Raw genomic sequence first — 15002 nt, 5'->3', positions numbered from 1 at the left:
CGATGACGAGTAAATGGCAAAAATGTGCAACTACAGCGTTCCTGTCTTGGGGAAAAGAGCAGCAGCTATCAGTCCTTGTGAGGAAGTTGGTTGATCTGAGAAGCGTTTTTCTAAGTCAGGAAAAAGCACAGGCAGCAGCTTCACAGAAAGGAAGACGCTTTGAAGGTGAAAACCCTGCTCTACAAGAAGGAGCTTGCTGTTCCGCACAGCTGCTCAGAACTGGACTCAGGTGCATAACAGCAACATATCAAAAGCGGCAGTTAGGGATTTTTAATGAAAACAACCATCTTTCAGTAACGCATCGGGTGTTGTAGGACTGTTTTTGTCCAACTGTTGTGCTACGAGCACTGCAGACTGCGGTATTATTGTTGCACACCCCAAGTGTAGCTGGGTAAGCAGTAACTCACGAGAGCAAAATCCAGAGCAGAACAACCACATAACACCTCAGTTGTGACAGTCCTTTGCCCCGAGAGTACAAATAATACTGGAACCCGCTGACTTCAAGGAAACCTCTGGAACGACTGACAGCCTGATGTTATTAATACTGGAGGCAGAAACTGTTTGGAGGGAGAAGAACAGCAGAAGAGAAAGGTGTTCCAGGAAAAGGAGTACCGGTGATCTGGTACCCCGATCACCAGTACTAGCAGTCTGAATAACACCACCCCTCCTCAGCACAAGAGACGGGGTTTCTCTTGTTTGGAGAGACAGAGGCAGCTGTAAGTTGGATCCATTTGATTTTAGTGCTTCAGTCAGTTCACCTTTTTGTCTTCTCTTGAACTTATAAATATTGTCTCTTTTCCTTTTCACACACGCAATCTGGTAACAAAACAGAAACAGTGAAAGCAAAGCTAAGCCAGGAACAGTTAACAATATCCACGTGGTTGGAATGGCTTCTTTATTCCTCTGTGCTAGCCTAAGGAGAGAGAAATAAGAAATTATTGTTATCCAGGTAGCTCAGGATTGTTACCCAGGCTGGAACACCTCCTTCTGGAGGAGTTTCTGGTCACATCCAGGGTCCCCTAAACTGCATTTCTGCTCCATTATTTTATCCAGGTCATTAGGTATTACTCAGAAAAACCTGTTCACCCATCCTCTCATGTTACCTGTCACCATTTGTTATCGGTTCCAGCTCTATAGCAAACAGATAAACTTTGCATTTAATTTAAATGAGCCACTATAACATTTAAGCATCCATTTTTACCACCTTCTTTTTCTTTTTTGTTTTCCTTAAAGGAAAGGTCTTAGCACACCACTTGCTCCCATGCATTGTAGTTAAAACTTTTTGGAAACAGTAAATTCACTGTTTAAGCTTTGGTTGTGAGATAGGGAGTCCCCTAATACCTCACTGTACCATCGTCCATTGGAGTTATTTTTGTTCTGGGTCAACCTTATTACTGCTTACAAGAATTCTAATAGGAAGAAAGGGAAATCTGTCTGTGATTCACTACTATGCATTATTCAGCACTTGGTAAACATCCAGCACACAGCTTTCCTAGCTTCTCAAGAGCACTGGCATGAGGCACTGCAAATCAACATTTTGGGGATGAGAATTTCATTCATTCAGCCCGCCCCCGGTCATCAAAACATGCTTCATGCAAGGCAGAGCAGCTTGAGAGCCAGAGCTTCAGAACCTGCCCAGCTGCTGGGTATGTTCATTTGGAAACGATTAGTCTAAACCAGGCTCCACGGAGGAGAAAAGCAGTGCTGAGATCTACCCCTGTTCTGCGTCGCCATGCCAAGCTACCAGGCTCCCTCCAAACAACCAACTGGAGGAGACCCAGCCCCTTAGTAATAGCCTTGTGATGGCTGCCAGGAAGCCAGGATTTTGGTTCCAGACTAGCAGCAGAGGGAAGCGGGGTAAGAGTGAGGACGCTGAAAACGCGCAGGACATAAAATAGTCTGTTCTGTTAGAGGGCAGTGGCACCACGCTCGCCCATACAACGCAGCTTCTTAATGACCTCCTTAGGTCTCATTGAGACAAACCCCCCAACAAGGGCTTGCTGGCATTAGCTCTGTCATTTTATAGAAAACGTAGGTCAAATCTATTCTTGTGATTCACATTTATTTCTAAAAAATACAGACTTGGTTATCGAGGGTTCAAGTTCCACCACCTTTGCTGAGGAACAAAAGGCTATCGGACAAATCCGTAAGGTTTCTCTGGCTGAAAAATACAAGTTCTTACCCATGTAAGTGCTAGTACTGTACCATGGTAAACCCTGGGAAAATCTGACATAAATACCGAGCAAATGTCTGTAAAATATTCTCTGACATGCTGTGTTATGTTAGCACGCATCACCTGAAACAGGTCTTCAGGCCGTGCATCACAGTACCAGTGTATGAAGACAGCTTTGTCCATGCAAGCTTTCAAGCTAAAAAGCCCCTTTGGTGTTTCCCCTCCCATCAAAAAAAAAAAAAAAAAGGCAAATAGGATTAGTTGCATAAGTCAGGATTACTCTTAGAAAATCACATTCGGGGCATTTGTGTCTTAACAAGTCTGGGTGAAATCAGAAACTAATGAATTCAGGAGTTTTGCTACTGGCATTCCCCCTACGTCCCCCCCAAATTCCCCTGAAGGAAAAGCACTGTGGAGGAAATGGATTCTGTAGAGACACAGTGCTGCAGTTAAGCCCCTGTGCTCAGCAGCTGGCACTCCTCTCTTTATATATGCACATGTATTTGGAGCCGAAAGGGGCGACTGAACTTGCACAAAGAGAAAGCTGCTCTGGCTTTTGTATTTCCTTGCGTTGACACGCACGTCCGTAGACCCCGCAGAAAGCACTCCGAGCACTTCTGGGCTCTTGCTCATTACAGCAAGTATTAAAAAGGAAAAAAAAAAAAAAAGCCAAACTGTCAGACACAAGAAATATTTGCCTCGACCCAGAATCAGCTTTCCGGCAGGAGTGGATGGGATTAATGGCTGCTGGCTTAGCTGAAGCAAGTGCTTCGGGAAGACGGAGAGCTCCAGCAGGCTCAGAGACATAATTCACACCAGATGCCTTTGCTCTGGGTTCTCTTTCTCTCCCCTGCTGTGATAACGATCCTGATTTATTAGTGAAGATACAGCAGCACCCTCTTCCCAAGCGGTGTGCTGTCTTTACAGCCTGCCTGGGTTCTTATTAATACTCTTTATCCCTCCCATTTCAGAAAGAGCAACAGTACGAGGCAGAGGAGAAGCTGTTGCCTAGAGATCAGACCGTGACGTTGATACCCAGGCCGTGCTGTTTGCCAGGCGTTATTAACCAAACCCGTGCCATTTCTGCACGGATTATTTGGTTGTAAACAGGTTTCTAGGGTGGTAGTATTAAAACAGGCAGGAGCGACACACAGCAGCGGTACTCCTTCGCACAGCGTGGCAGCACGCACAATCAGTTCAGGTTTGCGATCTGCACGCTTCAAGGTGCGGCAATTTTCAAATCCAGGGCTCATCATAAAGGTAGGAAATATTTTCCAGAATCGGGTTTGGATTTTAAATATTGGCTTTCCTAGCACTATTGTCTGTCTTCTTCCATCCTTTGATGAATCCCGGCCGGCCCTGGTCTGCTGTCTGGAACTGAAGCGTCACATGACATTCAGGACCGGTGACAAACCCTGCCAGCCAGCCGGCTCGCTCAGCTTTCGGCATGCTGCAGCATATACACCAACAGCACCCGGTTTCTAAATCGCACTATTTGCACTTCACACATACAGGATGAGCCTGTAACATAAATAACACTACCCCGTCTCCCACTCATTTATGTAATCTCTGCCTCCACACAAACACGTGGTTAAACAGACTCCAAAGGAAAGCCCCAGTCGCTCAGGACTTGCATCTCGCTATCTGGCCCATGAGCTAAATCAAATCCTGACGCACAGAACGCTTGTCAGGTCGTGCAGATGGCATGACCATCAGGTCGTGGCACTCCCTCTTGACTGGTGCAAAGCTAGTCTTGTTTATTTGCTGGGCAGGATCCCTGGGACCCCCCGGTCTATCACTGATCATCAGGCCCAGGCCAGTAAACAAGTCAAGCTTTCAGCATCATAAAGTTACCAAAGGATAATCCAAAGCATCACCCAAAATGTCTGTTCTGTCGGACAAATCCAGTTCTATACCCTGTTCTTAATGCAGGGAGGACCTTGGGGCAAGTTTAGGTTGGTGGAGCCTTTCTTGAGGAAAACAGGGTGACAGCTGGCATCTGACAAGGGATATAAAGCCTGAGAGCATCCCAGCTGAAAAGCAACTCGATCTCCGCTTGCTGAAACTCCTTCCCAGGCATGAACCACTTGGGATTCATTCATGTCACTGGGTAAGATTTTGGTTTCAGGTAAATTTAAGCTAATTGCTTCCTCTGGCAGTTTGTTTCTCTCACTAAGCTCAGGGTGTTAAAGGTCTGGAACGAAATTTAAGATACAGCTTTTGTAGACAGCTCATCATGAGAAAACAAGAAGTACAAGCATGCTGAGCCATTTGGAAGCTGGGAAAAGCAGGCACATTTTTACAAAATTATTAATTGTAATTACTAAATGTACACACCATCCTAAGTGCAGGACACTAGCCCAGACTTCTGTTCAAGAAAGGCTGCTTGGGTGGGACAGCAGGATGGAAGCCACGTAGCAAAACCCACCTGCAACGCAATATAACACACACCTGAAAACTCTTTCTGGAGCAACTACGAAAGGCTTCACAAGCTGCAAGTATCCTGCAGACCTGTGTTAGGACCCCCTGCCTATGCAGGAATCTTGCTGCAACCATCTGTTTTTGTCACCTCAAGATTAGATTTCTACAATGCATTTCTTCGTGGGATCGCACCTGGAAACTACTGGGGAGCAAAAGGTAATGTGAGATCCTGCTTACCAAGTCACGTGTCACCATGAGAAAACACCAGATAACTGCTCTGGGCCCCGCATTTGCTGCCAGCAGGCTCCAGGTGGAATTCGGGATGTTTGGTTTTCAGCCGTAAAGCACCGAGTTCTTCAGCAGCAGTGGGTGCCCTTTCCCTGTGCCAAAATGCTGCAGCTGCGACCAGAGAGAGAAATGAGTCTGGGGTATGGTTCATGTGAGGAGGAGTGAACTAATGGCAGAGAATTCTTCACGGAGCTGCCGCAGCCCTCAAATTCTTAGCTAAGTCGGCTAAAGCCAAAAGTTAATAGTCTCTTCGTGTGCTGAAATACTCATCAATATTTCATCGGTTGTAGGGGAAAAAAAAAAAGTATTTCAACATCAACAGCTCTGTTATATATTTGCATGTATGGCAAAAGCCTTTCAACACTTTCATAACGTACACTGCCACCAGTTAAATCACAGCTACATTTGCATTGTTGTTAGAGTTGGGCCAGAGCCCTGCCTCTGAGTCTTAAATTGTCTCACATCCAAACTGTTCAGGGTGTAAACATGGTCTAGAGCGCTTCCCAGCCTCAAAACTGAACAGACCCTGTAGTGGCTGACACATTGGGAATGTGCCTGGGTGCAGAGTGAACAGGTATGTAATGATGTTCCTTAGCTCCAAATGTCTATTTAAAGACTCCACCCTCCTGTCCCTGTTCTAGAGCTTTTTGGCTTTTTTGTACTTTCTCCTCCTCCACACATTTCTCCCTGTCTAACCATCCCCCATCTCTAAAGGCAAGAAATTTTCTCTGCTGTTGAAGGCCCTTCTTTTGTCCTTGTGCTAAACCTTCATTATTGCGTTACTCTCTGCCAGCGCACTTGTCTCCAGACCCACAGCTCTGCCTGCTATCCATGTCACCCAGGTGCTAATCCACACTGGTCCTGATCCACCGTCCCACTCGCCATTGCGCTCTGGGCACCCCTCGCAAGCTGCATGATGCCGGTCAAACCCCCAAGCCGCCTGGCCTCGGGCTCCCACTGGCCCCCGAGCGGTTTGAGCTCTCACTACGCAGGGTTTCAGCCCGGTGAGACGTACCCTATATCACAGGCCAGGCGGGATGCAGAGCCTCAGCGTTGCCGGTGCAGGTATCCGCACGGTCTTGGAGGAGTGGGAAATGCTGGGGAGCTCCGGAGCACACCCGAGTCTAGCGGCTCTCACCGCCTCGCTCTCCCAGCCGGCAGAAGGGGAAGAAGGAGGCATCATCTAGAGGCAATTTGGGAGGATGGAAGGGAGGGAAGAGCAAGGCAATGAGACAGCAGGAACTGGACCCAGTGAAAGGCAGAAGCCTCCCTGTTCTCTAAGACTCAGCTATTAAAAAAGAAAAGGGGGGAGTCATTACGTTACCCAATGCCCAAACTCCTTCTCAAGCAGCAAGACACCTGCTTCAGAGGGACACCACCCCTGGGACTAGTCCAATAAGCCAACTGCTGCCTACGCTAGCTGTGGTCAAAAGTATATTTTTAAACAAATTGCAGGAAACAGTTGTTCATTCACAATTTTTGTTGTTGTCATTAACAGGAAGGAGGAAATAAGCAGTCATCTGTCTAAGGGGAAGAAAAGCTGGTAATAAACTGTCCCGTTAAAACAAATTGCCTGGATCTCCTCTCCAAAGCTGACAGCCCAGCAGTGTTAAGTCTCCTATCTGCCCATGCTTGGCTTCTTATTTAATTAAGACAGAGATAGGGACGACAATCTAATTACATTGAAATGGGAATCTGGGCTTGGAACAGCACACCCCATATATGACCCAGGAGATACTGAGGGAAGAAAGAGTTTCCAGGATGGAAAGACAGCTACTTTCATTTATTAATGGTTTTTCAAACAAGGGCCATCTGGAACCTGTTGAAGAGAGGCCCCAGCAGATACACCCTAACCTTAAGGACTGTATCTCGGGCAGTTTAACAGGGTTGGGTGTAAACCACCTCAACTGACCATGAGCCAAGGAGAGAATCAAAGGTTTGACCTTCTTCAGTCCAGCCACCTGCCTAACTCATGACCTTGTTCCTGAGCAGATGGAAAGGAAGACAGGACGTCTCCTAACTACCTTGTAACTGAGAAAAGGTGCCTTTTTCTCTCCACTATCATTATCCGTTCATGCCTCAAAACCAGTAAAGCCTTAAACAAAATTTGTAGTTAAAGTAACATCCCCTTGTTATTGCCTTGAAATGGGGGCAGACATAGAGCACTGACCAGCCAGGGGGTACAGCAGCAATCTGGTATCACCCCTCTTCTCCCCCCATCCTCCTTTCCACGTTTAGACCACAGTTACTCCTCTTAGAAGTGCGAGAACAATGAAAGTCTACAGGGAGCCTTCTGCATAGTCCAATTAAATGCAGCAGCTCCAAAATTGGCCCATCTTATGCCTGCAGTCCATCTTACGGCTGCAGTGTTAGCTTCCCTACCTCGCAGCATCCCTGCTGCTTGCAGATAACAGGATGGAGAAGATCTCCTCTCTCCCAGCCCTTAGCTGGGCCGTGCTCATGCTGCCCAAGTGCCACCTCGCTGTCGGAAGTCTGCTGCTTACCTCCTGTCCTTGTTATCCCTCTCCTCAATTTGAGTACTGCACAGATTTTCTTCTGTGCTTGACTCCAGGTTAGTTAAGGGGGGACAGCTACTTTAGACGAGTGCTGGTGCTGCCAAGAGCTGAAAAGAATAAACATGATCTGTGCACTCTTGGACTGAAGTGAGACGAAGACAGCTAAGGCTCAGGATACTGAGTTATGTTTAAAAATAAGAAATAAAAGCAAAGCCTTTCTTGTCAGCTCTTACAATGCCTCAGGAGAACCAAATGCTTCCTTGGGCAATAGGAAATGAACAGGTATTTCTCAGAGCAGTACTCACATGTCAGCATGAGACAGCCCTGTAACTGGCTCTTGGTATTATCTTTGGGGATGTCAAGGACTGAGGGAGCTGAACAGCTTAAAAGTCACTTTCTGATTCTTTGCACCATCTGATTTCTCTGCAGCTTGGGGCTGAGGTACACTGAGAAGAGATCACAGAAGAAAGTTTGATTTCCTGAAGCTATTGGTGAACCTGCCCCGTTGATTAATGGAGTTGCAATATCCCAAACTGCAAAGTTGGTTCAGTTTTCCAGCATTAAGTTTCTCCCCTTTTTTTTAAAAAAAAAAAGGAAAAAACTAAGCTGAACACTACTCCAGCTCCGTTTCAAGTTTGTCTATCCCAGACTGACAATCCTCTTACCATTTACTGTCATCTCAGGAAGAGGATTTGACACATTCTATATAGGAAATGTATTTTTATGGCCAGGTAATGAGCTGATAGCTGTTTGTCCCCTCCAACAGCCAGGCAAGCATTCGTGGCTCTGAGAAACCTTCTCAATTCCAGTCACAGGCATGCCAGACTGGAGCCTGCAGATGAAATGGAAACACTATTTTCATCTACGTCGAAACATGTTTTTGGCTTCTGATGGAGATGGAAAGGCGCTGGGTCATATTCAGCTAGATGTATGACTACGGAGCCACTCTGGGCCAGCAGCCACAGAAGGGTATTAGGAGGGAGGACTGGAACCAAATTCATCTTTCCAAGAAATTAGCTCACCATCTTCTAATCGAAACTGGATTCAAGCCTTCGGGTTTGGAAAGGATCACACTAATACATTTCTCACCACTCTACTTGTGAATAATTTCTAACCTACAGATGAGGTGAAGGGTTTCACCCTGTACGGAAGCAGCATTCTGCCAGAACAAGCGGCGGGGTATCGCAGAAGTGACCTGCACACAGTGATTGGACCTTCCCCCATTGCAATAGATTCAGCCTATTCACAGGCGGTGGAGCAGAAAGAGGAAAAATAAGTAGATAAAAAAGTTACATGAGAACCATCACAGGTCAGATACAGATTTGAAAAGCAGGCAGGATTCAAGTCAGATGTATTGCTACGTGGGGCAGGACTCCCAGACCGTCTTTAGCAAAGCCATGAGTACGCTGCTACTTTGAACAGGAGAGCGAAGACATAATTTGTTGAATGCTTAGATACAAAACCGTTGTCGTGGTTTAACCCCAGCTGTCAACTAAGCACCACCCAGCCGCTCGCTCACCCTCCCCCCACCCCAGTGGGATGGGGGAGAGAATCGGGGGGGAAAAAGTAAAACCTATGGGTTGAGATAAAGACAGTTTAATAGGATAGCAGAGGAAGATAAAATATAATCATTATAAAAGAACGTACAAAACCAGTGATGCACAATGCAAGTGCTCACCACCTGCTGACCGATGCCCAGCCCGTCCCCAAGCAGTGATCGCTGCCCCCCAGCCAATTCCCCCCGTTTCTATACTGCGCATGACGCCATATGGTATGGAATAGCCCCTTGGCCAGTTGGGGTCAGCTGTCCTGGCTGTGCCCCCTCCCAGCTTCTTGTGCACCCAGCAGAGCATGGGAAGCTGAAAAGTCCTTGACCAGTGTAAGCACTGCTCAGCAACAACTAAACCATCAGTGTGTTGTCAACATTATTCTCATACTGCATCCAAACCAGAGCACTATACCAGCTACTAGGAAGAAAATTAACTCTATCCCAGCCGAAACCAGGACAACCGTGCATGAAAGATGTATGCGCAATCACCACAAATGCACAACCGCTCGCTCCTAATTAGCCAAAGGGTAGGTATTAACCTACCTATCCCATGCAGCACCAAATACGTGTAATTGTGCAAAAGTCTTGTCTTTCAGTCCTCTATACGCTTTCCCCTGTGTGGAAAAAAGATCGTGCAGAGGTGCCACCATCTTGCAGGCATGCTTTGAGCTGTCATTGCTGCTTAAATACTTTGGAACGCGGGGGTGAAAGGTGCCACACAAGCCCCCCAGCAGCCCGGTGAGGATGAGCTGTCCTGGCTCTGCTCTGCGAAGGGAGCGGCTGGATGAAGAGAGGGAAGCCCTGTTATTTTTCTTCGTCATTCTGAAATCCTTTCCTGACCCAGCTCTAAGAATGTGTTTATTTGGAAGGCTTGCATCACCTCTGCTTTTTTTAAGGGGGTGGAGAGGGAGGGCTGGGTTTCAAAGAAATGTGGGATGCAAAAGGAGTTCTGATATGCCAAGACTGTACTGGGATAATTTCCAGCAATCTTTAATCTTTTCAGACCAATGGATTGACATCTGCTTACACCAGCAATAAATTTTGATCTTGGTCTCTGGTTTGGCAAATTAGGAATCTGAAATCAGAAGTACTCCAACAAATACCAAAATGTTAGTTGATCCAGTTTGCTGTTACAGCCTCACCATTTAAGCAAGCGGAGCCTCAGTGCTCTGTATAAACTATCTTCCACGGTAGAGTAAAAGTGAATTAAGGGGAGGCAGTTTCCATCTCAGCTAAGGAGAGCAAATGACCAAAATGCCTGTTCCTAGTACATAAAAGCTGCAATTACAAGCTCATTATTTAAGCAGTGTATTTCTGATGCTTAATCTTCCTGGATTCATTCAGACACTTGGGAATCTTTCTAAAAGATCCTCAAAAACTCAGCAGGTCTGAGTCATTTTGAATATTTTATTCTACATTCCTCAGAACAGATTTAAATAAATTACATTATAACCTCTGTATTTTAATAATTGTAAAACCTGCAGGGGAAGAAGTAAAACCACTTTCCACTTAATACGAGTTTACCAACATCATCCATAATGTTTAAAAAGACCCAACACCAGTAAAACCACACAAACACTCTCCCCCTTGATTTTAAGAACAATTTACATCTTTTAACTTTTTTTTTTCTGATTTAGCATGGCAATGATAGGGAGATGACATTAGCAGAAGTACTACAACGACATTATTTTCTGTGTTCTTTATGAGCTAATGGCTTGAGGCTCTGAAACAATTTTTATGTCGGGCAAGATGGAGCCTGGCTTCCAAGCAGACAAAAACACCATTTCTTTCAGCAGATTAAGCAGCTCGTACCTGCTAGTGATATATTAAGCTCCTTATTTATTTTCTTACAGGAACTTTCATTGTATTATAGTTAGTACTCTTGTGGTCAATGAAATCTGCCATACTTAACCCTCCTGCTAGGTTCTTTCTTCTCTTCATTATCCTGCCAAGCAATTTAGTTCTTCCTTGGTCAATAAATTGCTACAGAATGAAATTAGTATTGCTATAGAAATTAGTCATAGAGTACAGGCAATATTATATGGGGCCTGGTTAAAATATTCTCCTGAAGAGAGCATGACAGCTATATTCAACCAAATAAAAGTGATACATCAGTTCTTTTCAGTCTCTTTGGGCCAAATTCTCTTACCTGACTGTACAACTAGAATGAGTCTGCTGATGACACTGAAATCCCTACATGTTTTACTCTAATGAGGCACAGAGCAGCATCTGGCTGTTAGCCTTTGTCAAACAATTCGCATTTACATTATTCTCTTACTGTGAATTCTGAGATTCAGTGGGACTTGTCCAACCCTTGCTAGCTGGCTCGCAAAATGTCTCAAGAACATAACAAAATAAACCGGTCACGTCATTTCTAGAAACTGCACATCTTTTTCTTCTTTGCTAGTGGGACAGCACTGACCTGATGGCTGGTACTTCAGTTTTATCTTTAACACCCGAGCCTGAAAGCTGGCTAACAATGACTGAAGCGTGTTATTAAGCAACCAGCAGTAACAAAATGAATGCATCTGTCTCCTTTTAGCCCTTTCCGGGAAGACGCTGGGTTTGAAATGAAGGCGGTGGGAGAGGAAGTGGCACAAAAAGCAGTGGCTCCTTTCACCACGGCTGTAGTGCGGTCGGGCTGCTGCCCCTCCTAACAAATACAGCGACCTTTTAGCGTGTGCTGCAACGTGAAGGTCTCTCCTGCTCCCTAGTACTGCACACTAATGGATGTACTGGTCTTCTACGTTCTTCTAAAACTCTTTTATCAACAGGGGTGAACTCTGAAGGGACTCAGAGGCCCGGCCAAAAGGAATTACTGCAATTTTGCTGTTTCCATGGCACTGTAACAAGGGGAACGTAGAGTTAAGATTTAACCGGGTGAGAACAGACTTCTCATATCTCAGTGGTTTACTCACCTAGGAGTGACCATGCTGCAACTTGCTCCCACAGCCACCTCGCACCAGGATCTCAAATCTAGCGGTTCTTGTGCAGTCCTGAAATGGAGATTCACTTGTTTAACATGTATAAACTGTGATAAATTCACATGGTCTGTTAGCTTTGTTCTCCAGGAAAGCAAAACCTCGAATTGTTTCACAGGGTGATGAAAATCATCACTGAATGAGACACAAATGAGGAATTGAGGAATGTAATATAACTGCAAATTTAATTGTCCAGGGAACTGCTTGAAGCATAATGGGAAGCAGGTTCCCAGGTAAGCATTCCGAGCATGCTGGAATACATGCTTGCTTTTGTTAAACACTGATGCCCTGTATATCTTATACCTTACTGCCACTCATACATGGCCATATTCAGTAACCTAGTTAGAAAAAAGTGGGTTTGGAGCATATTCATTTTATCTCTTTTTGCTTATTTTCATTCTATTTCTCCACAGTGACCAGATAATAATGGTAAAATGTGTGTGACTATGTCTGAGAGGAAAGAAGAAAGAGGAGTCTTTGATGTATTTCCCCATTTTTCCGAAAAGGGGATGTCTGTGCTGTTTGTCTGTTTGTCCCTTGCAAGCAACCCTAACATATATTTAGACAGAAGCAAGTAAAAGGGAAGGCTATAAATAGCTTCAGTTTCAAACATATGAAATGATAAACTGGAAAAAATAACGATTTGCCAGAAGATAATTAAGATATATAACCCTCTGTCAGAAGAAAAAAAAAGATGAGTAGGATGTAGTAAAAATATCATGAGATGGTTCCAGTACAGTATTCTTTCTGTTCTCTCCTAATATGGGGACAAAGACTCCCTGAGAGAAATCAGCAATGTATTCAAATTAAAAACAACACCTGCCACCTTCTGTAACGTAGCCATTAAATTAATAACTATGCAGGGCGGGGGTGCAAAAAACCCCTAAGCACACACTGGGACTTGACTTGCTAACAACGTTCCAGTGGAAAACAGTAAAGCTGAGTCAGATGTTAAATGGATCTGCACAATCAACACAGGACAGCAAAGAGCCTGGTGACAAACCGCACGGTGCTTCTTGCTGCTTATTCTGCTCGGCACGCAAGGGCTAGTCAAGGTCTCCAAAGAAACAGCCAGTCTTTGGGGAGCCTCGAGAAGGAGAGATCATCATGTATCACCGGTGGCTTCAACAATGGTACGTACCTAGAATGTGCTCAGGAATATTTCTGCTGCTTCACTGCCTTTCTTGCTAAACAGTAAAACATGAGTTCACGCCAAATGAAGCTGACCTGCATAAAACCTAAGGGGGGAAAAAAATAAATCAGTAACCTGATTCTTCTCCCTATCACTAATAGTGGTTAATCTGCATTTTATAGTCATTCATCATCTTAAAGTACAGGCACACAGCTGAAAAGGAATACACGACTGCAAATTGCCACCTGCCTGCTAACTCGTGTAATGAAGTGCATATTCACTCTTAGCCTATTGCATGTGTGAAGTGGATGTTATCTCACTGCTGGCGTAGATTAAAAACATGCACACGGACTGTTACTGCAGCTCAGTTGACAGGAAATAATTTGCTAAGCCACTTCGTTTCTTTTGATCACATACTAATATATTGGTTTAGTTTCCCTTTGTATTTATAGTGTGCCTTACTTCTTGGCTTTTCAGGTACTGGTCCAGTACGACCTTGTTCAGTTCATGTTTTCCACATAAATAAGGGAATATTTTAACCTTTCCATTCCCTTTCAACCCATTTTTGTCTACGAAAATAAACTTAAGCCTGGCCCACTTCCAGTATGGTCTTTCATCAGTGAGCTGAACTGTATCCTGCAGAAAAAAGCCAATTAAACACGACAGGTATGTTAAGTACAACCTTCAGGACAAAACTTATGATTGAAGGTTATGTCACGGCACATTTTCTTAGCTTCAGAAGAGCTCAATTTACCTGGATAACTTTAACCTTCCACCTAAGTGAAGAACAAACTGAAGTCCTTTCCTCTGGTTTGACTTATTGGGTTGTTTTTAGAATCATAGAATTAGTAAGCTTGGAAAAGACCTCTAAGATCATCTAGTCCAACCGTCAACCCAACACCTCCATGCCTACTAAACCATGTCCCGAAGTGCCATGTCTACATGTATTTTGAAGTGCTCCAGGGATGGTGACTCCACCACCTCTCTGGGCAGCCTGTTCCAGTGCTTGACCACCCTTTCAGTGAAGACATTTCCTAATATCCAGTCTAAACCTCTCCTGATGCAACTTGAGGCCATTTCCTCTCGTCCTGTCACTTGTTACCTGGGAGAAGAGACCGACCCCACCTCTCTCCAGCCTCCTTCCAGGCAGTTGCAGAGAGCGATGAGGTCTCCCCTCAGCCTCCTTTTCTCCAGGCTGAACAACCCCAGGTCCCTCAGCCGCTCCCCATCAGCCTTGTGCTCCAGACCCTTCCCCAGCTCCGTTGCCCTTCTCTGGACACGCTCCAGCCCCTCCATGTCTCTCTGGGAGTGAGGGGCCCAACACTGAGCACAGCATTCGAGGTGCGGCCTCACCAGTGCCCAGTACAGGGGACGATCACTGCCCCAGTCCTGCTGGCCACACTATTCCTGACACAAGCCAGTTTTTAGTCTGGTGTATTGTAAGATACAGGATTTCATGAATCCAAAGTAGCTTCAGGACAGGAGATCACGACAGACCAAGCCCCTTTTTAGCTTTGCATCTTGACGCCAGCAGAATTCTCATTGGTAACAGACCCCTAAATAAGGTGTTAGAGACCAACGTGTTTGCAGTTCTGCTGAGCAAGAGCACCAAGAGAGCTGCAGATGGTTTACCCTTCCAAAGGACTTCATACCCATAGAAACAATCCTCTCAACTCCTCCAGTATCCTTTAGTCACTCTTCCACTGTGAAGCCAGACCAGCCTGAACTCTTCTGGTTTAATTCTTGCTGTCGGTGATACATATAATGATGCACAGTTTAAAATAGTGATACTGGAATATTTAGGTCTTTGGAAAATAAGCTTAATACTAAAGAAGCGTTTCAGAATATGCCACAGACAGTGGTTTCTGAAACCTTTTAAAAACATGAGCCCTCCTCAGAATTAAGGGGACCCCAGAAGGTTGAATTAGCAAAACCGAACCCA

General features: G+C 45.1%; 1 long non-coding RNA gene across 1 annotated transcript; it reads right to left on the bottom strand.

Moving 5' to 3' along the window:
* Positions 1 to 13168, bottom strand: LOC140658548 (uncharacterized). The gene is made up of 3 exons (XR_012044764.1): positions 13070 to 13168; positions 11866 to 11943; positions 1 to 816 (listed from the first exon to the last, which is right to left on the bottom strand). It is a non-coding gene; the product is annotated as an uncharacterized lncRNA (long non-coding RNA).
* Between the last annotated feature and the right edge of the window lie 1834 nt (positions 13169 to 15002).

Source organism: Ciconia boyciana, chromosome 12, assembly GCF_034638445.1.
Source record: "Ciconia boyciana chromosome 12, ASM3463844v1, whole genome shotgun sequence".
NCBI classification, from domain to species: Eukaryota; Metazoa; Chordata; class Aves; order Ciconiiformes; family Ciconiidae; genus Ciconia; species Ciconia boyciana.
This window is presented reverse-complemented; position numbering and strand designations above follow the sequence as displayed.